Here is a 25,555-nt window from a genome sequence, read left to right on the forward strand (position 1 = left end):
GTATTTGCGGGTTCTCGCAAAAATGGACACTGGTATTGAAATTGGAAAATGTTTCTTGTTATTAAATATCAGTGTAATTTGCAGTAAATTATCTACTATGAGCTGCTCCCTCAGGACACAAATCATAGTTCGGACTAGTACTGTTAAGAGTTGAAGGAAGCAATCGCCCAAAAACAGCCACCTTTGACCAATAGGAAATGATTGTGTTCCATTATGACAACATCCAGTCCAGTTCCATTATGCATCAATGATTCTCCAGTCACTCCAGTAACTTTGTTGGGAGTTTCATATGCATCCATCTTATAGCCTGAACCAAGTGAATACCATCTGTCCCTGCTTATGGCGAATGATTTACTGCTTCAAGAGAAGCTAGTGAAGCTAGTTGATACACCTAGAAATCTGAACAGGAAAAAGTTTTTTTATGCCATTTGTTTATTTATTTAGGCTTATTAGTATTCTAGCTGTAATAGAGCCGGGATTTAATCGTGTACATGTACATGTTTATGGTTTTATAAATTGTAAATTACACAGTAGTATTAGCCATTTAGGGGTAATAGTATTTTTTTTGTTCCATCACATTACGGTAAATTACACAGTAATAGCCATTTAGGCGTAAGGGAATTCTTTCTGTTCTTCCATTGTTCAGCAATGGAACAGCGGAGACAGTTGATATGATCATTGTTGTGTTATTTATAGCACTACAGCCCGATGTTTCTTGCAGAGCAGAGCAGCTGTATGGATGAATCGATCTTTGTTCCACCGTGAATCGATCTCCATCGCTGATGATTGTTGCGTGGATGTACTTATTCTAGAGCAACACAATGATGATCAAAATTGGAAACTTTTCTCAAAATTACTTGATTGACGATCAGCAAAAATTCCGATTGAATACATAAAGACAAATTTTAAAAGGGATTGAAGGCAGTTGCGGGAGAGGGATTACTAGAGATACTAATTAAAATAAACTAACCGGTTCGTAGATGAAATATTGTTTATATACCTAGGAATCTGACAGAACAATGTTGTAACTATCAAAAACCTATCGATAAAAAAAGTAGTAATCATTTTTTTAACAGTAACTATGTTTAAAATCACTTGATTGACGACATTTGCAGTGAGGAGGTAATCCTTTAATATTATTTAAATATTATTTCTTTAAGTTATCCAACACAAAACAAACAGTCATTTTGAATGCCACTATTTGTATAATATTGCACTAATTAGAAGATTAGAAGATTATATTCTTATCGCATTCTGTAGATGTGTAAATGTCTTGCAAATAATGTTTTTACGATTGTATTACGAAGAAAATATCTATATCTCATCTATATCATAATGCACGTAGGGGATTTAGTCGTAAAAGTTCCATAAAACGATTATTATACGTGCATTTACCGTGTTGTCAAGTTTATTGTATACCAGCTGACCCGGCAAACTTCGTCCCGCCCAAATGTTTTTTTTTTTGTTAACAATACCTTCAAACATTCACGTTTTCTTACTAAGCGCACGTTCATGGGTCCAATCGCACAACTGTTCTATGATTGATCTTCTAATCGACCCTTTAAAATTACCTTTTACCATGAAATTCCTAGTACTTCTACCAAAACTCATCATTATAATATCAGATTATCTTCAGACACAATTCTCTTTCAAGATTTTATCAAACACTTGCAAATAACATGTTTCTCCGTTACATGGAATAAATACAGAAAATATGATACAGAAAATATGATAGAATGAAGACAGCCCTAAATCGGACAATTCCTTCCTCGAGTTTTGCTCTCATCAACACATTCGGCAATCCATTTTTATTCATATAGATAGAAGAAGATACAGGAGTGCGTTTTGTCACATTGAAATCCATTTCCATTTTCGAACAAAGTTCAATTTTGTTGGTGCAAACATCAAATGAACTAACAAAGCTTGCTACAATGCACTATGGTCCAGGAGGTGCATTTAAGTGGAAATTAGCATCTAGAGCTCGACAGTGATTCGCTAGACAAAAACTGTCTTCGACAAAGTTGTTACATATAATAGAGCGCTCATTTCTATGTTATCAAAAATAGGGTGACCAAAATTTACGATGAAATAAAAAATCTAACTTTCTTATCTTTATAGATAGAGGTAAACATAGTTCGACAATATTGTAGCTCTGGTTATTTTAAGTAACTTTGTGGAACAATATTTCTTTCTATCTCTTCAAATAACAGATATAACGCTTTTTCTCTAGATTGAGTTAGGGTTACCATGAAAAAAAAGGTTTTTTTGCTCTAATTTTTATATGTAAAATTCTACATCAAAACTGTCTTTGAATGATCTTTCGAGCTTTCCAATCTACGCATTTTACGGTGCATAACTTGTATGTATCTTAATGCTACTCAAAGTTATTGATGTTTTTTCCCCGAAAACACGACCTTTTCATTTGCTTGTCGTTCTTTTTGGGGCAAACATAATAAAAAATTATAGATAGCATTTTAAAGAGCACATTTGACTCTACATAAGGTGAAACTTTCAAAAGAGTGTTATTTTTTATATTTGAGTAAATTAAATTTGAAATTATGAGTTTTTACATATAAATGAACAAGTTGCAATATTTAAATGCATATAGTAAGCGTAGACTTTACTGCTGATTGTTTTATTATTTCCCCTCTCTCTCTCTCTTTATCTTTCTCTCTATTTCTTTGGAATGTGTGAAAAATGTATTTTACATTAGCACTTAGTGTTGCACACAAATTGATTCTAGATGGTGTCAACGGGAATGTACCAATAAATTTATCTAGCTGGCATGACATGGTGCTGAACATATTTAAACTGCATTGAGAATGCTATCCTATGGTAGCTAGTGACGAATTGCAGTCATGTGAACATCTATAAACTGTGAAATGTTTGGTCGAAAACAGGCTAGCATCTCATGGTCATATTAAACTTCATATCTTGAGACTCAGATTATAGTGTTTTTCGTTTCATTGGAACTATCAATAAGTTCTCACTGTTTCACAATACATGACATTACGTGGATTACGTGTTTGTAATTCAAGATGTTAGCGTATCTAAAAATACTCTTCTACGTATACCATTAATGAATTCAATCATAACTCTCTCACTTAAACTTCCTGTATAATACGAGGGTCACTATTTATATTTCGGGAATAGGAACAAAAACAAATAGTTAAGCTGCGAATATATTTTTATTGTTTTTCAATTTTCATTTTTGTTGTTTTGCATGCGCTTGAACCAATTTTCAAAGCATTTATTCCATTTATTTTTTTGAGCGATTGTCAAATTATGTGGGATCCAACGTGAACATAATTTTCGCACAACTAAGTGTTCATGTAAAATCGCATATATGCTGGTGGAACTAATGCTTAGGGATGCCTCAATCTCACAATAGGTTACATGACGATCTTGCTTAATCATTTCGTGCACAGCATCGATGTTTTCTGGCACTACAGTCGATTTTGGACGACCTTCACGAAACTCGTCGGACAGCGAACTACGACCACGATTGAATTCACTATACCAGCGATACACAGTGGTTTTTGATGGAGCTTCATCGCCAAAAGTCAAATTAAGTTGATTGACGCACTCTTGTTGTGATAATCCACGTCGAAAGTCGTAAAAAATCATCGCACGAAAATGTTCACGATTCAGTTCAATTTTTTTGCCGAGACCAAACTTTCAACTAAATATAAAATAAACAAATAGCGTCCGTATGACAAAATGTTCTGAGTACGTATATCGTCAAAAATGTCAAACTTTACCGTCAGATGGACTCACATGACATCAGTGTTGCCAATTCCCGAAATATAAATAGTGACCCTCGTATAAGGTGTAATAAAATTAAATTCCTTTTTTTTCCAATAGGCGGAGTTAGTAGTATGGCCGCCAACAAAAATATAATATGTTATATTTTACAGTTTTACTTCAAGAAAGGCAAGAACGCAAGCCACGCGTTTGAAAACTAGTATAGTGTTAATGGTTCTGATACTGTAGTAAATAAAGTGCACTCGTGGCCGAGTGGTTAACGTGTCACATTATCATGCCGGGTGTTCGAGTTCGATTCCCGTTCTGGCCGGGGGATTTTTCGTCAGGGAAATTTCCTTCGACTTGCACTGTGGTCACGCGTTTTCTATAGCTTTGCCCCTTCGGAATATATTCAAGGCGTGTTAATTGGCTTAAGAAATCTAAACTAAGTATTAATAAATGACGCTAGTTAATACATAGGTTGAGACGGCAAATGTTCCAAAGGGAACGTTAACGCCATTCAATATGCTGTAGTAAATAATTACGCACAGCTTTCGATAATTTTGATGACAAAGATGCACCACACGTTGTTTATTTGGTTTTTCTGAAGTAGCCAAGTGGCCAAGTCAGGATCGACGGTCAGGAAGGTTTTGATGTTGGTATTTACCAGCGTGCTATAGAAGAGTAGCAAAAAAAAAAAAACACTTAGCATAAATGGAATTTATTCCTCAGGTTCGCTTTTTTTAAAAACAACCTGTATTTGCGGGTTCTCGCAAAAATGGACACTGGTATTGAAATTGGAAAATGTTTCTTGTTATTAAATATCAGTGTAATTTGCAGTAAATTATCTACTATGAGCTGCTCCCTCAGGACACAAATCATAGTTCGGACTAGTACTGTTAAGAGTTGAAGGAAGCAATCGCCCAAAAACAGCCACCTTTGACCAATAGGAAATGATTGTGTTCCATTATGACAACATCCAGTCCAGTTCCATTATGCATCAATGATTCTCCAGTCACTCCAGTAACTTTGTTGGGAGTTTCATATGCATCCATCTTATAGCCTGAACCAAGTGAATACCATCTGTCCCTGCTTATGGCGAATGATTTACTGCTTCAAGAGAAGCTAGTGAAGCTAGTTGATACACCTAGAAATCTGAACAGGAAAAAGTTTTTTTATGCCATTTGTTTATTTATTTAGGCTTATTAGTATTCTAGCTGTAATAGAGCCGGGATTTAATCGTGTACATGTACATGTTTATGGTTTTATAAATTGTAAATTACACAGTAGTATTAGCCATTTAGGGGTAATAGTATTTTTTTTGTTCCATCACATTACGGTAAATTACACAGTAATAGCCATTTAGGCGTAAGGGAATTCTTTCTGTTCTTCCATTGTTCAGCAATGGAACAGCGGAGACAGTTGATATGATCATTGTTGTGTTATTTATAGCACTACAGCCCGATGTTTCTTGCAGAGCAGAGCAGCTGTATGGATGAATCGATCTTTGTTCCACCGTGAATCGATCTCCATCGCTGATGATTGTTGCGTGGATGTACTTATTCTAGAGCAACACAATGATGATCAAAATTGGAAACTTTTCTCAAAATTACTTGATTGACGATCAGCAAAAATTCCGATTGAATACATAAAGACAAATTTTAAAAGGGATTGAAGGCAGTTGCGGGAGAGGGATTACTAGAGATACTAATTAAAATAAACTAACCGGTTCGTAGATGAAATATTGTTTATATACCTAGGAATCTGACAGAACAATGTTGTAACTATCAAAAACCTATCGATAAAAAAAGTAGTAATCATTTTTTTAACAGTAACTATGTTTAAAATCACTTGATTGACGACATTTGCAGTGAGGAGGTAATCCTTTAATATTATTTAAATATTATTTCTTTAAGTTATCCAACACAAAACAAACAGTCATTTTGAATGCCACTATTTGTATAATATTGCACTAATTAGAAGATTAGAAGATTATATTCTTATCGCATTCTGTAGATGTGTAAATGTCTTGCAAATAATGTTTTTACGATTGTATTACGAAGAAAATATCTATATCTCATCTATATCATAATGCACGTAGGGGATTTAGTCGTAAAAGTTCCATAAAACGATTATTATACGTGCATTTACCGTGTTGTCAAGTTTATTGTATACCAGCTGACCCGGCAAACTTCGTCCCGCCCAAATGTTTTTTTTTTTGTTAACAATACCTTCAAACATTCACGTTTTCTTACTAAGCGCACGTTCATGGGTCCAATCGCACAACTGTTCTATGATTGATCTTCTAATCGACCCTTTAAAATTACCTTTTACCATGAAATTCCTAGTACTTCTACCAAAACTCATCATTATAATATCAGATTATCTTCAGACACAATTCTCTTTCAAGATTTTATCAAACACTTGCAAATAACATGTTTCTCCGTTACATGGAATAAATACAGAAAATATGATACAGAAAATATGATAGAATGAAGACAGCCCTAAATCGGACAATTCCTTCCTCGAGTTTTGCTCTCATCAACACATTCGGCAATCCATTTTTATTCATATAGATAGAAGAAGATACAGGAGTGCGTTTTGTCACATTGAAATCCATTTCCATTTTCGAACAAAGTTCAATTTTGTTGGTGCAAACATCAAATGAACTAACAAAGCTTGCTACAATGCACTATGGTCCAGGAGGTGCATTTAAGTGGAAATTAGCATCTAGAGCTCGACAGTGATTCGCTAGACAAAAACTGTCTTCGACAAAGTTGTTACATATAATAGAGCGCTCATTTCTATGTTATCAAAAATAGGGTGACCAAAATTTACGATGAAATAAAAAATCTAACTTTCTTATCTTTATAGATAGAGGTAAACATAGTTCGACAATATTGTAGCTCTGGTTATTTTAAGTAACTTTGTGGAACAATATTTCTTTCTATCTCTTCAAATAACAGATATAACGCTTTTTCTCTAGATTGAGTTAGGGTTACCATGAAAAAAAAGGTTTTTTTGCTCTAATTTTTATATGTAAAATTCTACATCAAAACTGTCTTTGAATGATCTTTCGAGCTTTCCAATCTACGCATTTTACGGTGCATAACTTGTATGTATCTTAATGCTACTCAAAGTTATTGATGTTTTTTCCCCGAAAACACGACCTTTTCATTTGCTTGTCGTTCTTTTTGGGGCAAACATAATAAAAAATTATAGATAGCATTTTAAAGAGCACATTTGACTCTACATAAGGTGAAACTTTCAAAAGAGTGTTATTTTTTATATTTGAGTAAATTAAATTTGAAATTATGAGTTTTTACATATAAATGAACAAGTTGCAATATTTAAATGCATATAGTAAGCGTAGACTTTACTGCTGATTGTTTTATTATTTCCCCTCTCTCTCTCTCTTTATCTTTCTCTCTATTTCTTTGGAATGTGTGAAAAATGTATTTTACATTAGCACTTAGTGTTGCACACAAATTGATTCTAGATGGTGTCAACGGGAATGTACCAATAAATTTATCTAGCTGGCATGACATGGTGCTGAACATATTTAAACTGCATTGAGAATGCTATCCTATGGTAGCTAGTGACGAATTGCAGTCATGTGAACATCTATAAACTGTGAAATGTTTGGTCGAAAACAGGCTAGCATCTCATGGTCATATTAAACTTCATATCTTGAGACTCAGATTATAGTGTTTTTCGTTTCATTGGAACTATCAATAAGTTCTCACTGTTTCACAATACATGACATTACGTGGATTACGTGTTTGTAATTCAAGATGTTAGCGTATCTAAAAATACTCTTCTACGTATACCATTAATGAATTCAATCATAACTCTCTCACTTAAACTTCCTGTATAATACGAGGGTCACTATTTATATTTCGGGAATAGGAACAAAAACAAATAGTTAAGCTGCGAATATATTTTTATTGTTTTTCAATTTTCATTTTTGTTGTTTTGCATGCGCTTGAACCAATTTTCAAAGCATTTATTCCATTTATTTTTTTGAGCGATTGTCAAATTATGTGGGATCCAACGTGAACATAATTTTCGCACAACTAAGTGTTCATGTAAAATCGCATATATGCTGGTGGAACTAATGCTTAGGGATGCCTCAATCTCACAATAGGTTACATGACGATCTTGCTTAATCATTTCGTGCACAGCATCGATGTTTTCTGGCACTACAGTCGATTTTGGACGACCTTCACGAAACTCGTCGGACAGCGAACTACGACCACGATTGAATTCACTATACCAGCGATACACAGTGGTTTTTGATGGAGCTTCATCGCCAAAAGTCAAATTAAGTTGATTGACGCACTCTTGTTGTGATAATCCACGTCGAAAGTCGTAAAAAATCATCGCACGAAAATGTTCACGATTCAGTTCAATTTTTTTGCCGAGACCAAACTTTCAACTAAATATAAAATAAACAAATAGCGTCCGTATGACAAAATGTTCTGAGTACGTATATCGTCAAAAATGTCAAACTTTACCGTCAGATGGACTCACATGACATCAGTGTTGCCAATTCCCGAAATATAAATAGTGACCCTCGTATAAGGTGTAATAAAATTAAATTCCTTTTTTTTCCAATAGGCGGAGTTAGTAGTATGGCCGCCAACAAAAATATAATATGTTATATTTTACAGTTTTACTTCAAGAAAGGCAAGAACGCAAGCCACGCGTTTGAAAACTAGTATAGTGTTAATGGTTCTGATACTGTAGTAAATAAAGTGCACTCGTGGCCGAGTGGTTAACGTGTCACATTATCATGCCGGGTGTTCGAGTTCGATTCCCGTTCTGGCCGGGGGATTTTTCGTCAGGGAAATTTCCTTCGACTTGCACTGTGGTCACGCGTTTTCTATAGCTTTGCCCCTTCGGAATATATTCAAGGCGTGTTAATTGGCTTAAGAAATCTAAACTAAGTATTAATAAATGACGCTAGTTAATACATAGGTTGAGACGGCAAATGTTCCAAAGGGAACGTTAACGCCATTCAATATGCTGTAGTAAATAATTACGCACAGCTTTCGATAATTTTGATGACAAAGATGCACCACACGTTGTTTATTTGGTTTTTCTGAAGTAGCCAAGTGGCCAAGTCAGGATCGACGGTCAGGAAGGTTTTGATGTTGGTATTTACCAGCGTGCTATAGAAGAGTAGCAAAAAAAAAAAACACTTAGCATAAATGGAATTTATTCCTCAGGTTCGCTTTTTTTAAAAACAACCTGTATTTGCGGGTTCTCGCAAAAATGGACACTGGTATTGAAATTGGAAAATGTTTCTTGTTATTAAATATCAGTGTAATTTGCAGTAAATTATCTACTATGAGCTGCTCCCTCAGGACACAAATCATAGTTCGGACTAGTACTGTTAAGAGTTGAAGGAAGCAATCGCCCAAAAACAGCCACCTTTGACCAATAGGAAATGATTGTGTTCCATTATGACAACATCCAGTCCAGTTCCATTATGCATCAATGATTCTCCAGTCACTCCAGTAACTTTGTTGGGAGTTTCATATGCATCCATCTTATAGCCTGAACCAAGTGAATACCATCTGTCCCTGCTTATGGCGAATGATTTACTGCTTCAAGAGAAGCTAGTGAAGCTAGTTGATACACCTAGAAATCTGAACAGGAAAAAGTTTTTTTATGCCATTTGTTTATTTATTTAGGCTTATTAGTATTCTAGCTGTAATAGAGCCGGGATTTAATCGTGTACATGTACATGTTTATGGTTTTATAAATTGTAAATTACACAGTAGTATTAGCCATTTAGGGGTAATAGTATTTTTTTTGTTCCATCACATTACGGTAAATTACACAGTAATAGCCATTTAGGCGTAAGGGAATTCTTTCTGTTCTTCCATTGTTCAGCAATGGAACAGCGGAGACAGTTGATATGATCATTGTTGTGTTATTTATAGCACTACAGCCCGATGTTTCTTGCAGAGCAGAGCAGCTGTATGGATGAATCGATCTTTGTTCCACCGTGAATCGATCTCCATCGCTGATGATTGTTGCGTGGATGTACTTATTCTAGAGCAACACAATGATGATCAAAATTGGAAACTTTCCTCAAAATTACTTGATTGACGATCAGCAAAAATTCCGATTGAATACATAAAGACAAATTTTAAAAGGGATTGAAGGCAGTTGCGGGAGAGGGATTACTAGAGATACTAATTAAAATAAACTAACCGGTTCGTAGATGAAATATTGTTTATATACCTAGGAATCTGACAGAACAATGTTGTAACTATCAAAAACCTATCGATAAAAAAAGTAGTAATTATTTTTTTAACAGTAACTATGTTTAAAATCACTTGATTGACGACATTTGCAGTGAGGAGGTAATCCTTTAATATTATTTAAATATTATTTCTTTAAGTTATCCAACACAAAACAGTCATTTTGAATGCCACTATTTGTATAATATTGCACTAATTAGAAGATTAGAAGATTATATTCTTATCGCATTCTGTAGATGTGTAAATGTCTTGCAAATAATGTTTTTACGATTGTATTACGAAGAAAATATCTATATCTCATCTATATCATAATGCACGTAGGGGATTTAGTCGTAAAAGTTCCATAAAACGATTATTATACGTGCATTTACCGTGTTGTCAAGTTTATTGTATACCAGCTGACCCGGCAAACTTCGTCCCGCCCAAATGTTTTTTTTTTTGTTAACAATACCTTCAAATATTCACGTTTTCTTACTAAGCGCACGTTCATGGGTCCAATCGCACAACTGTTCTATGATTGATCTTCTAATCGACCCTTTAAAATTACCTTTTACCATGAAATTCCTAGTACTTCTACCAAAACTCATCATTATAATATCAGATTATCTTCAGACACAATTCTCTTTCAAGATTTTATCAAACACTTGCAAATAACATGTTTCTCCGTTACATGGAATAAATACAGAAAATATGATACAGAAAATATGATAGAATGAAGACAGCCCTAAATCGGACAATTCCTTCCTCGAGTTTTGCTCTCATCAACACATTCGGCAATCCATTTTTATTCATATAGATAGAAGAAGATACAGGAGTGCGTTTTGTCACATTGAAATCCATTTCCATTTTCGAACAAAGTTCAATTTTGTTGGTGCAAACATCAAATGAACTAACAAAGCTTGCTACAATGCACTATGGTCCAGGAGGTGCATTTAAGTGGAAATTAGCATCTAGAGCTCGACAGTGATTCGCTAGACAAAAACTGTCTTCGACAAAGTTGTTACATATAATAGAGCGCTCATTTCTATGTTATCAAAAATAGGGTGACCAAAATTTACGATGAAATAAAAAATCTAACTTTCTTATCTTTATAGATAGAGGTAAACATAGTTCGACAATATTGTAGCTCTGGTTATTTTAAGTAACTTTGTGGAACAATATTTCTTTCTATCTCTTCAAATAACAGATATAACGCTTTTTCTCTAGATTGAGTTAGGGTTACCATGAAAAAAAAAGGTTTTTTTGCTCTAACTTTTATATGTAAAATTCTACATCAAAACTGTCTTTGAATGATCTTTCGAGCTTTCCAATCTACGCATTTTACGGTGCATAACTTGTATGTATCTTAATGCTACTCAAAGTTATTGATGTTTTTTCCCCGAAAACACGACCTTTTCATTTGCTTGTCGTTCTTTTTGGGGCAAACATAATAAAAAATTATAGATAGCATTTTAAAGAGCACATTTGACTCTACATAAGGTGAAACTTTCAAAAGAGTGTTATTTTTTATATTTGAGTAAATTAAATTTGAAATTATGAGTTTTTGCATATAAATGAACAAGTTGCAATATTTAAATGCATATAGTAAGCGTAGACTTTAAAGCAGCATCACTTCAGTTCAGTCTTATAGCCACTCAACATGGAGGTTCAAAGAAGACACATTGTTGATTTCCTTTTTCGGTGGACGAACTATAGAAGACGTTATACAATTATTACGAGAAAAATTTCTGACTATTTTCTTTTTCTACAATAAAATATATTTATTGTATAAAAAGAAAAGCGGGGACCGACAAATTAAAAAACTACAAAATCAAATGCTTAGCATTTCCCGGAATCAGAAGATCGGAATACTCTGGTGTTTGCCTATTACTGAGATAATACTGTATCCGAAGCTGTTGCGAAGCCCAGTTCTTCAGCAGAATTTTTTTCTGTAATTTCCGGAACACGGTTACGCTTCATCCTTTGGCTCAGCATTTATATCTTTAAAATTCTCGTAATAATTATATAACGTCTTCTATATTTCGTCCACCGAAAACAAAAACAAAAATGTGTCTTCTTTGAACCTCCATGTTGAGTGGCTATAAGACTGAACTGAAGTGATGCTGCTTTAAAGTCTACGCTTACTATATGCATTTAAATATTGCAACTTGTTCATTTATATGCAAAAACTCATAATTTCAAATTTAATTTACTCAAATATAAAAAATAACACTCTTTTGGAAGTGACACCTTATGTAGAATCAAATGTGCTCTTTAAAATGCCATCAATAATTTTTTATTATGTTTGTCCCAAAAAGAACGACTAGCAAATGAAAAGGTCGTGCTTTCGGGGAAAAAACATCAATAACTTTGAGTAGAATTAAGATACATACAAGTTATGCACCGTAAAATGCGTGGATTGGAAAGCTCTAAAAGTCATTCGAAGACAGTTTTGATGTAGAATTTTACATATAAATGTTAGAGCAAAAAAAGCTTTTTTTTCATGGTAACCCTAACTCAACCTAGAGAAAAAGCGCTATATCGGTTATTTGAAGAGATAGAAAGAAATATTGTTCCACAAAGTTACTTAAAATAACCAGGGCTACAATATTGTTGAACTATGTTTACCTCTATCTATAAAGATAAGAAAGTTAGATTTTTCATTTCATCGACAATTTTGGTCACCCTATTTTTGATAACATAAAAATGAGCGCTCTATTATATGTAACAACTTTGTCGAAGACAGTTTTTGTCTAGCGAATCACTGTCGAGCTCTAGATGCTAATTTCCACTTAAATGCACCTCCTGGACCATAGTGCAATGTAATAGTAGAACATATGGGAATTTAATTTTCCGAATTTTCCCATTTTTCTTCAAAGTTTTCCGAAAAATTGCAGTTGCCATGTTTGGTTGGCATATGATTGGTTAAAATATGCGTATTATTTCTATGGGACCCCCTCCCCCTTTCCAGAGAAGTTAGGGGCGTCAAACCATCATAGAAACATTCCTCGTACCCAAAAACCCTCACATGCCAAATTTGGCTACATTTGCTTGATTTTTCTCGAGTTTACAGAAATTTGTGTTTCATTTGTATGGCAGATCACACCGCTCACGAGCCCCCTCTTCCTTGGAGAGGAGTGAAGAGTGCCGAATCGCCATAGAAACATTTATTGATCTCTAAAACTTCCACATGCCAATTTTAGTTCCATTTGCTTAATTAGTTCTTGAGTTATGACGAAAAATTCCCCGACTATAACAGAAATCGAACCTCGAACCCCTGGCATGCCAATATGTGACGCTAATCACTAGGCCACAGGAACCCGAGCAAAAACATTCCAAAATTCCAAATATTAGGGTAGAGCGGGGCTAGTTGGTCATAGGGGTAAGTTGGTCAGTGACGATATCTAGGAATCTGAGCGTTAAAAAAATTAGCGATCTATGGATGAAAAATAGCGAATTGCTGATGCAATAAAATAACGAAATTGGAAAAACTTTTTATTAAGTAGGTTAAAAAATACGAACATGATGCCGATTTCTCCAAAAATCATTCACTGTTTGCGCATTATAAAATTGGTTCTGAAAAAAACAATTCTAACGTAAAACGAAAGGTATGTATTATAAATGTTAATGGAAATCGCTTTTAAAATTATTTTTATTGAATTTTCATGAATAATTTTCATATATAGAGGACCTAGTTGGTCACACAACAGCGAGATTAGTTGGGCATACGAATAGCACCGTTGTAGAAATTTCTCGTTTGAGAGTAACGTATATAAAATTGTCAGCTATGCCGCGTTTCATTACGCAAGCTATAAACAAATATAGAAAGCATATGTTTTACCGTGAGCCCAGTGTTTTTGTAACGAGACAACCTGATACCAACCACCGCACAAACCACTTGCAATATAATTGTCATATTTATTAAAATTTTCATTAAATATAATAAACGCTAACATTGAATATCAGAACTCACAACAATGCATCGAGTAATGTAGCATACCTGGAGGTTATTTCGATAAACTTTGGGGCGTAGGACCCCGCCCTACCCTACATTGCTTTCCGTGAAAGAAATATAAAGTCTTTTCATGAAATCCTGTGCAAAAAAATTAAACAAGTTGGTATTTTCTTAAATTGCCCCGCGATGAAAAACATAAATGAATTGATTCTGCACAGAAGTTATAAAACAGGCGTTCGGCGGTCAACGATTCGATAACACTAAAGAAATTCGTGACGCAGTTACATCGTACTTCAAAAAGTTGAACGCTAAACTCGTGCCACGCTATGAAAAATGCCTCGAACGTTACGGCGATTATGTAGAAAAATAGAAAATAAAACATAGATTATGAAAATCACCTTGTTTTTTGCCCTAACTGAAGAGCAGGGCCCGAAATCTTCGAAGGTGAAAAATGAGAACTGACTCTTATCTCAGTAGCTTCGCTTCGACTAGAACTGCTTCGGCAGTCGCCGGCAATAAAAAGTGACTTGATTAGAAAATGAATTGACAAGCGTTAACTAGCGAGGAAACATGATTTCTGATGCAAAAAAGAAGTTACCCCATCAATGGACGGTTTATTGTCTACCCATCGTGAACTCAAACCAACGAACTTAGACATTTATCAAGTATGCTATAAAGGTCCTCGCGTTAATATTAGTAAATTGCGTGCAGAATAGCGCACACGCACAGCACGCTATTTTATACGTGTGAGTAATTTTCGTGTACGATACAAAAAAAATCTAACTCACCTGTAGCGTATGTCAAATCACGTTGAACTCAAACATCGATGCATGCACACATACATGGGAGAGAGAAAGAGAGGAACGAATTTGTTTTGGGGGAAGTCACTTCAAAATGCAATGAGGACAATTTGACTGGGAAGAATGAAATGATATAGTCGAGTCGGTAGAGGGAGATAGCGACTAAACGCCCGACTGACTGATTAGTCGTTTTGGCGGAGAAACTGCGTGAAGAAGTCAAAAGTCATTACTAACTGAATACGGATATAGTCAGCCATATAGTCAGCCGACTATCCTCGGTTGACTATGACTATGCAGAGTCCTGCTGAAAAATCTGTTACAGGGTCGTTTGAAAAGTCCATGCAAAAATAAAAAGTTAGTCATTTCTTCAAATTGGGGAACAAATTGGGGTCCGAGGAAACCCAAGTCTGGAGAATAGGGATTGAAACCCTATTTCCATTACCGTCGTGCGGGGCTACTTTTGAAATGCGGGGTTACTTTGGACAATTTAGGTTTTCACAAATTTCTTATAAAATTACATTTTTTCAAAATGTATTATCTGTGATAATTCATTCATACAATACCTTTCTACCATTTCACGTTGACAGTTTTTTTTAAACGCAACTACTCCTTTTCAGAAAATTAAAAAACCTCGAAACGTCGAGCGGTAGTGATTTGAAGCTCCAGAAAAATAGTTTCCGTATAAATTGTTTTTACAATTTTAAATACTGGTAAGTGTGTAAATTTATCAGAGAACTATTCGTTTGTCATATATCAGCAGCAGCAACGTTATTTTATCGTTGAAATTAGTTATTTTTGAAAAAAAAATTGAGAGCGATAAATTTTCCACCGTTAGCCATATTGTAAGGTTATGTTTGTTTACTTTTTTGTAGGTACAAGAATGCTCGGAAATATACTGTAGTTTCCACTGCAGATTCAATGCAGTGCCTTGAAAAAGTCAAATCCGGAGAAATGTCCCACGCAGAAGCAGAAGGCAACTCCATTGCAGCCGACAAACAATATACAACAAGCTATGCGAATCGCACCAGAAACAGCCCGAACATCAGAAAGTTTTTACTGAGGCGAAAGAATTATCGTTTTCAGACCATCTCAGCTGCTTGTCCTAGTGGGGCTTCCCCGTTGGAACCGATGATCTGCGGGAAATAGTTCGAATTTATTTGACGAAGCAGGAAAGAAAAGTGTCAACTTTTGGAAATAACAAACCTTCACGGCACTGGGTGGCACGATTCCTACGCGATCACCAGCAACTAAGCAAACGTTTTGCACAAAATATAAAGTTAAAACGCGCAGCAATAACACGAGAAACAATCGCAGAGTACATGGCCAACTTAAAGGAATCTCTGGAAGGTGTTCCGGCTTCCAATATTTTTAATTACGACGAGACGAATTTGTCAGAAGATCCGGGTAAGAAGCTTGCTGTCTGTAAGCGTGGCTTAAAGTATTTTGAAAACGTGAGGAACTTCAGTAAATCTGCTACTTCCGTTATGTTTTGCGGAAGTGCAACTGGAGAACTGTTGCCACCATACGTGGTGTTCAAGGCAGAACATTTATGGGATTCTTGGACACTTAATGGCCCTCGAGGAACACGCTACAATCGAAGTGCTTCTGGCTGGTTCGACGAAAGAATTTTCGAGGACTGGTTCAAGACACTTTTTCTTCCAGCTATAAGGCATTTGAACGGACCAATTGCGCTGATCGGAGACAACCTTTCATCTCATTTGAATCCAACAGTTATTGAAATTTGCCGTCAAAAATATATTAAATTTATCTGCTTGTGACCTAATGCAACTCATCTGACACAACCGCTCGACGTAGCATTTTTCTCTCCAATGAAGCGTGAATGGCGGAAAATTTTAGGATGGTGGCGTGCCTCTTGTGAGGGTTCTAAGAACGCAACTATTCCCAAAGGTCGTCTCGGAAGCCTTATCAGTGAACTTTCGAAGGCAATAGCACCACACACTAGACGTATTCTAATATCGGGCTTCCGGAAATGCGGTATCGTACCATGGAATCCCCACGAACTCATTAACCAGCTGCCATCTGATAGCTTAAAGCCCGAGTTGATTGGAGACTCATTTAAACAATTTCTAAAGGAACATCGTAACGACGTGATCGGCTGTCCAGTTGGGCCTCAACCGAAGAAAAAACTGAAGGTTTCTCCTGGAAAAAGTGTTTCTCTTGATGAAATTCCAAAACGTGATTCGAATCCCATATCTAAGACACCCGGTTAAATGAGACGAAAGCCCAAAATCACCTCGTTGTAAAATACATTGATGTAATAAATTTATTTTGAAAAATTCGTTCAAATGCACATATGTATAGCCATCCATAACTCCTTGTTCCAAAAAATGTTAATTCAGCATTATTCTATGTAATTGATGTAATTGATGATGATTTTAAATTTTCAAATGACTATGTCAAAAGTAGCCCCCAACGTGTGCAACGGAGCTATTTTTGATCGCTCTATGAACAAAAGTTTGATTTCTCAATTAATTCAGATCATATTTTGCACAAATGTCATCTATACATCCAGGTTAAATATATAATATGTCAAGATTGTTAAAATCCACCCACAATAATCGGAGTTAAAAAAATTTTAAATGATGAAAATGAAAAAAAGTGTCAAAAGAAGCCCCGCACGACGGTAATTTTGCGATCAACTGCGGTTGAAAGTTGCTGCGATCGATAAGAGAATTACTCAACTTCCCCGATTCAAACTAAAACCAAACACTAAGATACAGACCGATCTGGCTGAAACGGGGTGTGTGTTCTTTCAAGAGATGCTACTGAATAAAACCTCTATACGTGCCAGTAGTGCCATCTCTCTAGCTTTGAATGGACTATTCAAACGACCCTCGGATACATAGTTTGGGAATCGTAGGGGTTTTTGCTAATTCATAGGCGTTTGGAGATGAACAAAGCCGAAGAGGCCGCTGTACAAAACCTTATAGCGGGTGGAGAGCGGAAGGCACGGCTGTTCGGTTTTGGCATAGATGCTTTTTCATTCGACCAAATTTTGATCGTTCCACCCTTTAATTTAATGTGTCTTCGTGGAATTTTATTGATTGGTTTACAGTGAAGGGAGTCATTTTTCATATTTCGATGTGACAATGCATGAAGAAACTGGATGTTACCTAATTATCAAGGCTGCTGTTGAGCATCATCTTTTTCTTGGATGGCACTAACGTTCCAATGGAACTTTTGCCTGCTCAACATAGCATTACTACTAGCGTCATTATTATTAGTAGTACTTGGTTGAGATTTCTATGCCGAATAACACGCCTTGAATGTACTCTGGAGTGGCAAGCTCTAGAATACGCGTGACCACAGTGCAAGTTGGAAGAATTTTCTTCGACGAAAAATCCCGGCCAGAACGGGAATCGAACCCGAACCCTCGGCATGATACTGTGGGACGCTAACCACTTGGCCACGGGAGCACATCTTATGAAAGCTTAAAATCTGAATGTAAATAATTATTAATATTATTTACAAATTACATTTGCTGTAGACTAAGTACTCTTATATTTAAACGTTTTGTCCCTCTTTTCATCTTCCGCAGTGCGCATCTGAATGATGTTAGTCGATTTGATTGAAGTTCATTATTTATGCCGTTAATTTTATTACTCTTTCACCCCTTCCATTTCGTCTCCACAACACTTCGTCTCTAAGACTAATTGGTGGATGTTTGTGCACACATTTCGAAGAGTGAAAGGATCGATATGTTCCACTGATAGCAGTGGTTTCGTCGGAGGAGTGGCGGTACAACCTGTTGGCGATCTCCGCAGGGCACCGGACTGGCTCTCGCTGACCAATTTGTACATTGATAAGATTACGTGCGTGAGGTGCCACCGAGAGGGACACCTCGACGAAATGTTCGGGTCGCGTGCTGTCATGATCTTTTCTTATTTTTTTTATTATTGTTTGGGTCGGTTAATTTTTTTTTCATGATTGTGTGTTGATTTTGTCACTTTGACATGCCACAACCCGTTTGTGGCCCTGCTGAAGCGAGCCGAACGGGTCATAGGCAAGCAGAAAACCTGCCGACAAGGCTCAGAGTGTCATGCTAAGCAAAATTTCGCTTGTTGACAGTTGCCTATCTTTAGAGCTGCTTCGAATCAGTGTTATACAGCCCAAGGTGTCCCAGTTCGAACCTTCTGTGCCGCTGAACATCGTGTAATTTAATTATGTTTTAATTATCGATTATATTAACTTGGATGTAGTTGTCGAGAACAAGCAAATTACAGCTTTGCGTTAATCACATTCTCCTAGCACCAGCAGTAGACTGCAGTAGACTCGGATAATTATGATTTACCAACTGGTCGGAAGGGGGCTGATCACATTTACGCGGCAGGACTGTTTATCATAAAAACATACTTCGGGCAGTGCCCCATCCGAGCCTGTCTAGGCTGTCTATAGGATCACACTTGACTCGCGTGGAGACCCGGAGTGGTGCGCTGTAGGAGATCTCGCGCAGGATGACATCTGATATGTGTGAAGATAAATTTAACTAGTCGCACGTTTGCAGCAGGCCGACGACTTAGAAGTGAAGAAGAAACTCATCAGGAGCCAGGAGTTTGCTGAATGAATGGATAGATGCATGCGATAATGATGATGAAAATGTTGCTCGAGTGGCAGTGCTCAGAAGGCGAGCTTATTACGTTCTGACACGGAAAGTTCGCATTAGGCTCCTCTGTGATGGATCCAAGGCCGGTGAACTCTGCGTCAAGTAGCTTTCGTTTTCATTACAATATTGCTCACTGATCTTGAAGCAGGTGTGGTTTGTCTCGGTATTGATTTTCCATAGTTTGCAAATTAAATGTCTTTCAGTATCACATGTCGATTTTATGGCCCACCTCCGAAGCCGCGATGACCGCCGTAAATTTTAATGGTTAGTGCATGCAACCAATGTTAACACCTAACAATTTACCTTCCAGCACCCTCTGAGGAACCGGGCGGAGAATGACGGCGTTCGCGCGTTAGGTTGTACCTCGTTAATAATACTGCTATGCTGCCTAAAGTAAATATGCTTTGTAGGCCGGACAGTTAATTATTATACGCGCGGATTCACTGCGGAAAATCCGATCGGTCCGCAAGAGGGAGAGGGACCAGCGGATTAGGAAACAGCGACAGATAGTGGCCGGTTAAATTCAACTATGAGACCTTGAAGCGGATTGTTTTGATGTCAACAGCAGCTATCTGTGATGTGTTCGAAAGAAAACATACCTTACAGAGCTAGAAAAACAGGCGAAGAGGGTAATTAAGATGCATGCATAAAACTACGAGACTGATAACTACTGTTGGACAAACTGTGGAAGTGGTTCTCCGCTCACGAAAGCGTAGCGATCGTTTATGCAAACTAATTGATCTGCTTACATAAGAAAAAAACGAGGTGCTCAAAAGGTGTGTAAATAAAAACATATCGTGAAGATGATTTGATGACTCTTGGAGTTGTATAACCTATGTTTTCTGTGGTCTAAGTATACTTGAACATAATCTGTGAGTTGATTATGGTCAAGAATGTGAGCCGACAGTACCCAGAGGAAAATTCTCCACAGTAGGAAGAACAGGGGAGAGCCTTTTTGTAAGCAAAATTTATCGGGAAAAAATAATGATCTCTCTGCGGTTGTAGCTAGGTGATATGCATACTCAGGCGAACGAGAAATGGACGCATGGTTTGAAGCGTCTGTGAGTATGTTCGCTGTAAAAATTATTCTCCATTCTCCAGCCGTTGGTCCGAGTTCGTTGGCGCATTAAACAATTTATTACCTCTGGAGTCTCGTACGAACGTAAATTAATAATACACCTAGGTGTGTAATTACTATTATTGTTATTAGCTGAAAGCGCTATTCATGATTGTATCATCCAGTTCACGATAGACTGCATAATAACTAGTCTTTGAAATCGCGTTTAACACATAAACTAGTAATTAACGGGGGCACACCTCATGTTAGAATGAGGAAAAATAGCGTTTCTGCCCGACCCCTGGATCATTCTCGGCGTCCAAAAGGCAACAACTTTACAAATATGGTATCGTTATTTACAGAAAAGGAACATCGTTCTAATTAATTATGCTTTTTTTTGGAAATATTTCACGTCAATCTTGCACATTAAGAATAATCTCTGCGTTCATTCTTCCATTAATTGAATGACATTCTCGATCTTGTTATGTGATGTGGTGATTTCGTGATGAAGAAGAACCGTCCAAGCATCGGCTTTACGTGCTGCAAGTGCGATCCTCAAGACCCAAAGTGTAAATACCTCCTCAGCTCGACCGAAAGCAGGACCAAACGACGGAAAACAAACTCGTCGCTCGAATGAATGAGGTCGTTAACACACATTTGAACTGCGGTTGCTGCTGCTTCATCTGCCACAGCTTCGGTTGATCACGTTTCCACGATGGTCTTCGAATGCTGCGCGCAACGAGAAAAAAAGGTGACAATCGTTCAACCCATCAAGTCCACCGAAATTACATCAGAATGCGCCCCTCGGAGGATGCCCAACACACGACCTCATCCCACCTTCCAATTACCCCCGAGGGGCGTGTGTTTTTGTTTTTCCGGGCAACCTGACGATACTGACCACGACTTTTTTTCCATTCATCCACCTATACACAGTCACTCAAACGATCGCAATTCCGATGTTTTCCGTTCGTTCATTCCTCTTTCTCTCTGTCGGGAGGAGAGTTTCGGTGGAATTCAACTGTTTTTCATCACTGTTTACTACATTCTCCTTGCTCCGCGATTCGTGATCCGATCGTTTGCACGATATTACGTAATTATTCAATGTCAATGACACAGGGTAGCGTGGCCACATTGCTTACCTGAGATCGTTCTTTCGGTTATAGTTTGTCGGTTGAGAGCGCTTCTTTCGCATTTCAAGCGCTAGTATTCATTTTCATTTATTTTTCTATTCAAATCATACGAATGTAATTTGAGGGTAATTTAAATTGAATTATTGAAACTGAAAAAGGGTTCGATAACAACTAGGGTAAATGATCTTGGTTTGTCCGATATAGGGTGTTTTCACGCAACTAGTAATTGCAAATCGCTTTTTCTTCATGAAAATCACATATAATCAATACGAGGTTGGGTTTGTTGAAAAGCTGCTAATACTACAATTGAAAAAGTTCATATTTTTATGTATTTTAAAAAATTTTCTCGTAGAGAAATTATGATCATGGTTTGTCCTGTCCAAAAAATGATCATGGTTTGTCCGGTTTTATAAACCACCAATTTTGAATGAAAAAATTATAATTTTCAAGTAGATGTTTTCATTCCTCGCTAACAACTTGATGGAGCTGGATGTGCTATTCATCACTCCTCAAGCATTGTTCTCGAAGTTTTTTTTTCTCTTCTCCCCAACGAGTTGGTTTTTTTTTCTCGTGTGTTCTGTGGTGAATTAGTGCCCAAAGTGCCCAAAGCAGCCAGAACCGAGGAAGCAGCGCCTCTGCAGTGGTCTGGATCGGCGTCTGTAGTGGATCAATAACCATAACGGCATCGTCAACACGTGGTTGACGCTCAGTTGAGCACAACAATAACTTCTGCTATTGTGTTGTCTCCGTAGCGCGTGACTTTTGTGTCTCCCTTAATAGGGTAACAGAGCGCATATCGGAACAACAAATTTATGTGATTATTTTTATTTTATTTAAGTTTTTTTTTTTTTTTACAAGTGAGATAAAAAAATTGTAAAGATAATAATCGTTCGTTCTAAGAATGGAGGAGGGTGGGGGTCTAGACATGGACATTTCAGACTCCCCCTCGCTTGCTCAAGCAGGGTGTAGTAAGTCCCTTAAACGGACTCCTATGCCCGAAGATTCTTCTTCTGGGGACGAGTCAACTCACACTACCAAGCCCCCCTCCAAAAAAAAGATTGCAAACCTTTCCCCTGATTCCTCCAATACTTCCACCCAATCATCGACATCCCTTCCCCCCTCTGATGTTACTGTCCCCACTCAAACCTTGTCCTCGAATTCCTCTCCTATTGTTTCCGCTCCCCGTGTCAGGGTTTATCCGGACGATGCGCCTGACGCTGGTCCTTGGGTTGTTTTTTTCCGGCCCAAACCTAATGGTAAAGCCTTGAGGGTCGTACAGATTATGACAGATCTGAAAAGATACACCTCTGTTTCGGAAATTTGCAAAGTAAGACCGAACAAACTGCGAGTTGTCGTGACTAACCGAAAGGACACGAACGATATTGTTGCTGATAAGCATTTCATCCTCGAATATCGAGTTTTTATTCCCTCCCATAACGTAGAAATTGGGGGCGTTATATCTGAAACGGGTCTGACGTGCAAAACTATAGAAAGTATGGGAGTTGGCAGGTTCAAGAGGCTTCCTTCGATGGAAGTCAAAATCTTGGAATGTCGCCAACTTGGAAAAGTTACCCAGGAAGGAGTAGAAAAGAAATTTACGCCGTACGACTCGTTTCGAGTCACTTTTGCTGGTGCCGCCCTCCCTGACTACGTTATGGTGGACAAATTGAGGCTGCCGGTGCGACTCTTCGTGCCAAAGCCCATGACTTGCAACAAATGCAAGTCAGTTGGTCATACAGCAGCTTATTGCGCCAACAAGGAGCGCTGTGCCACTTGCGGAGAGCAACATGAGGGGAAATCCTGCAGTGCGACTGAGCATAAGTGTCCATATTGCGGGGGATCCCCACACGTGCTCTCAGCTTGTGAAACTTACAAGAGTCGCTGGGATAAACAAAAGCGCTCTTTGAAGGAACGCTCGAAACGCACTTTCGCGGATATCTTAAAGGGCGCTTCCCCACTGGCTCAACAACCATTACCAACAAACAATGTCTTTGCTTCACTGCCAGTTGACGAATTGGAAGCGGATACAGCTAACGAGGGCACACCGTTTATTTTCAAAGGGAATTCCCGGCGCAAAAATGTGTCCACTCCCAAAGTTCAACGACAAGTCCCATCGGTGGTACCCCATGTTAGCTTGCCTAAAATATCGAGTGCAGCGGACAAGCAAAATCAGGTTCCTCCTGGCTTCCGTGGGAATAGTTCACCTTCGAACGACCCAGCACTCGAGGGGGCATCAAAAACCCCAACTGTCCCTTTTTTTGCGTCCAGCTCAACTTCCCAATCGGGATTTATAAAGTTGACTGACCTTGTGGATCAAATCTTCACGTGTTTTAATGTTTCCGATTCCATCAGAACCATTGTCATCTCAATGCTTCCAGTACTAAAGACAATTTTGCAACAATTGATGCAAACATGGCCCCTCCTTGCAATGATTATCTCTCTTGATGTCTAATTTGAATAGAGAGGTCGGAGATATCACTGTTTTACAGTGGAATTGTCGTAGTCTTATCCCTAAATTGGATGCATTCAAATTTTTAATTCATAAGTTCAATTGTGATGTTTTTGCTCTGTCCGAAACTTGGCTTTCTTCGCGAGATGATCTCTCTGTTCACGATTTTAATATTATACGCTTGGACCGTGATGACAGATACGGAGGGGTGCTATTGGGGATCAATAAGTGCCACTCATTTTTCCGAATTGACCTTCCACCTATTGGAGGGATCGAAGCTGTTGCTTGTCATGCAAACATTAAAGGCAAAGACCTCTGTATTGTCAGCTTGTATTGTCCTCCGAGAGCTGCGGTTAGCCGCAAACAACTTGTTGACATGTGCTCACTCCTTCCTGAGCCACGATTGATCTTGGGAGACTTCAACTCTCACGGAACTGCCTGGGGGGAACAGTACGACGACAATCGTTCATTGTTGATATATGACCTTTGTAACAGCTTCAATATGACCGTTTTGAACACTGGGGAAACAACACGTGTGCCTAAACCTCCTGCTAACCCAAGTGCTCTTGACCTCTCGCTTTGCTCGAATTCACTATCGTTAGATTGCAAGTGGAATGTAATCCAGGATCCCAACGGTAGTGATCACTTGCCAATCAAAATTTCCATCACCATTGGGTCGAATTCTTCTGAATCTATAAACATGGCATATGACCTCACAAGACACATTGACTGGAAAAAATATGCGGACGCGATTACTCTAGCCATCAATTCCAGAGATGGTTTACCTCCATTGGAGGAGTATAACTTCCTTTCTCGTTTGATCCATGACAGCGCCGTTCGCGCTCAAACGAAACCCATCCCAGGTTCCACCATTCACCGAAGGCCTCCCAATCCATGGTGGGATAGCCAATGTTCAAAGCTTTATGTAGAAAAATCGAATGCATTTAAAGCTTTTCGGAAACGAGGAACCATTGACAATTTTCAAACGTATTTAGACCTTGAAAATCAATTTAAAAACTTAATCAAAGGTAAAAAACGTGCTTATTGGCGAAATTTCGTGGGAGGTTTGTCACGAGAAACGTCAATGAAAAAATTATGGAAAGTGGCTCGAAACATGAGAAATCGCTCTTCATCGAATGAAAGCGAGGAACATTCACATCGATGGATTTTTAATTTTGCGCGAAAGGTTTGTCCCGATTTCGCTCCCGTGCAAAGAATTGTTCGAGATATACCACAAGATAGGTGCGATCTTGATTCCGAGTTTTCGATGGTAGAATTCTCTCTTGCTCTCCTTTCAAGTAACAATTCGGCTCCAGGATCGGATAGAATTAAGTTCAACTTGTTGAAAAACCTCCCCGATGTGGCCAAACATCGCTTGTTGAATTTATTCAATAAGTTTCTGGAGCATAATGTTGTTCCGGATGATTGGAGACAAGTACGAGTTATAGCTATTCAAAAACCCGGAAAACCCGCGTCCGACTTCAATTCGTACCGCCCAATAGCAATGCTGTCTTGTATACGGAAATTGTTGGAGAAAATGAT

The 25,555-nt window shown here is 37.7% G+C and overlaps 1 protein-coding gene across 7 annotated transcripts in view; it reads right to left on the reverse strand.

Annotated features, from left to right (window-relative positions):
- The window catches only part of LOC129776108 (A disintegrin and metalloproteinase with thrombospondin motifs 20), a 536,521-nt gene that overhangs the window by 72,635 nt on the left and 438,331 nt on the right, over positions 1-25,555 (reverse strand). The window lies entirely within an intron of this gene.

The sequence above is a fragment of the Toxorhynchites rutilus genome, chromosome 3 (genome assembly GCF_029784135.1).
Source record: "Toxorhynchites rutilus septentrionalis strain SRP chromosome 3, ASM2978413v1, whole genome shotgun sequence".
Classification (NCBI taxonomy): domain Eukaryota; kingdom Metazoa; phylum Arthropoda; class Insecta; order Diptera; family Culicidae; genus Toxorhynchites; species Toxorhynchites rutilus.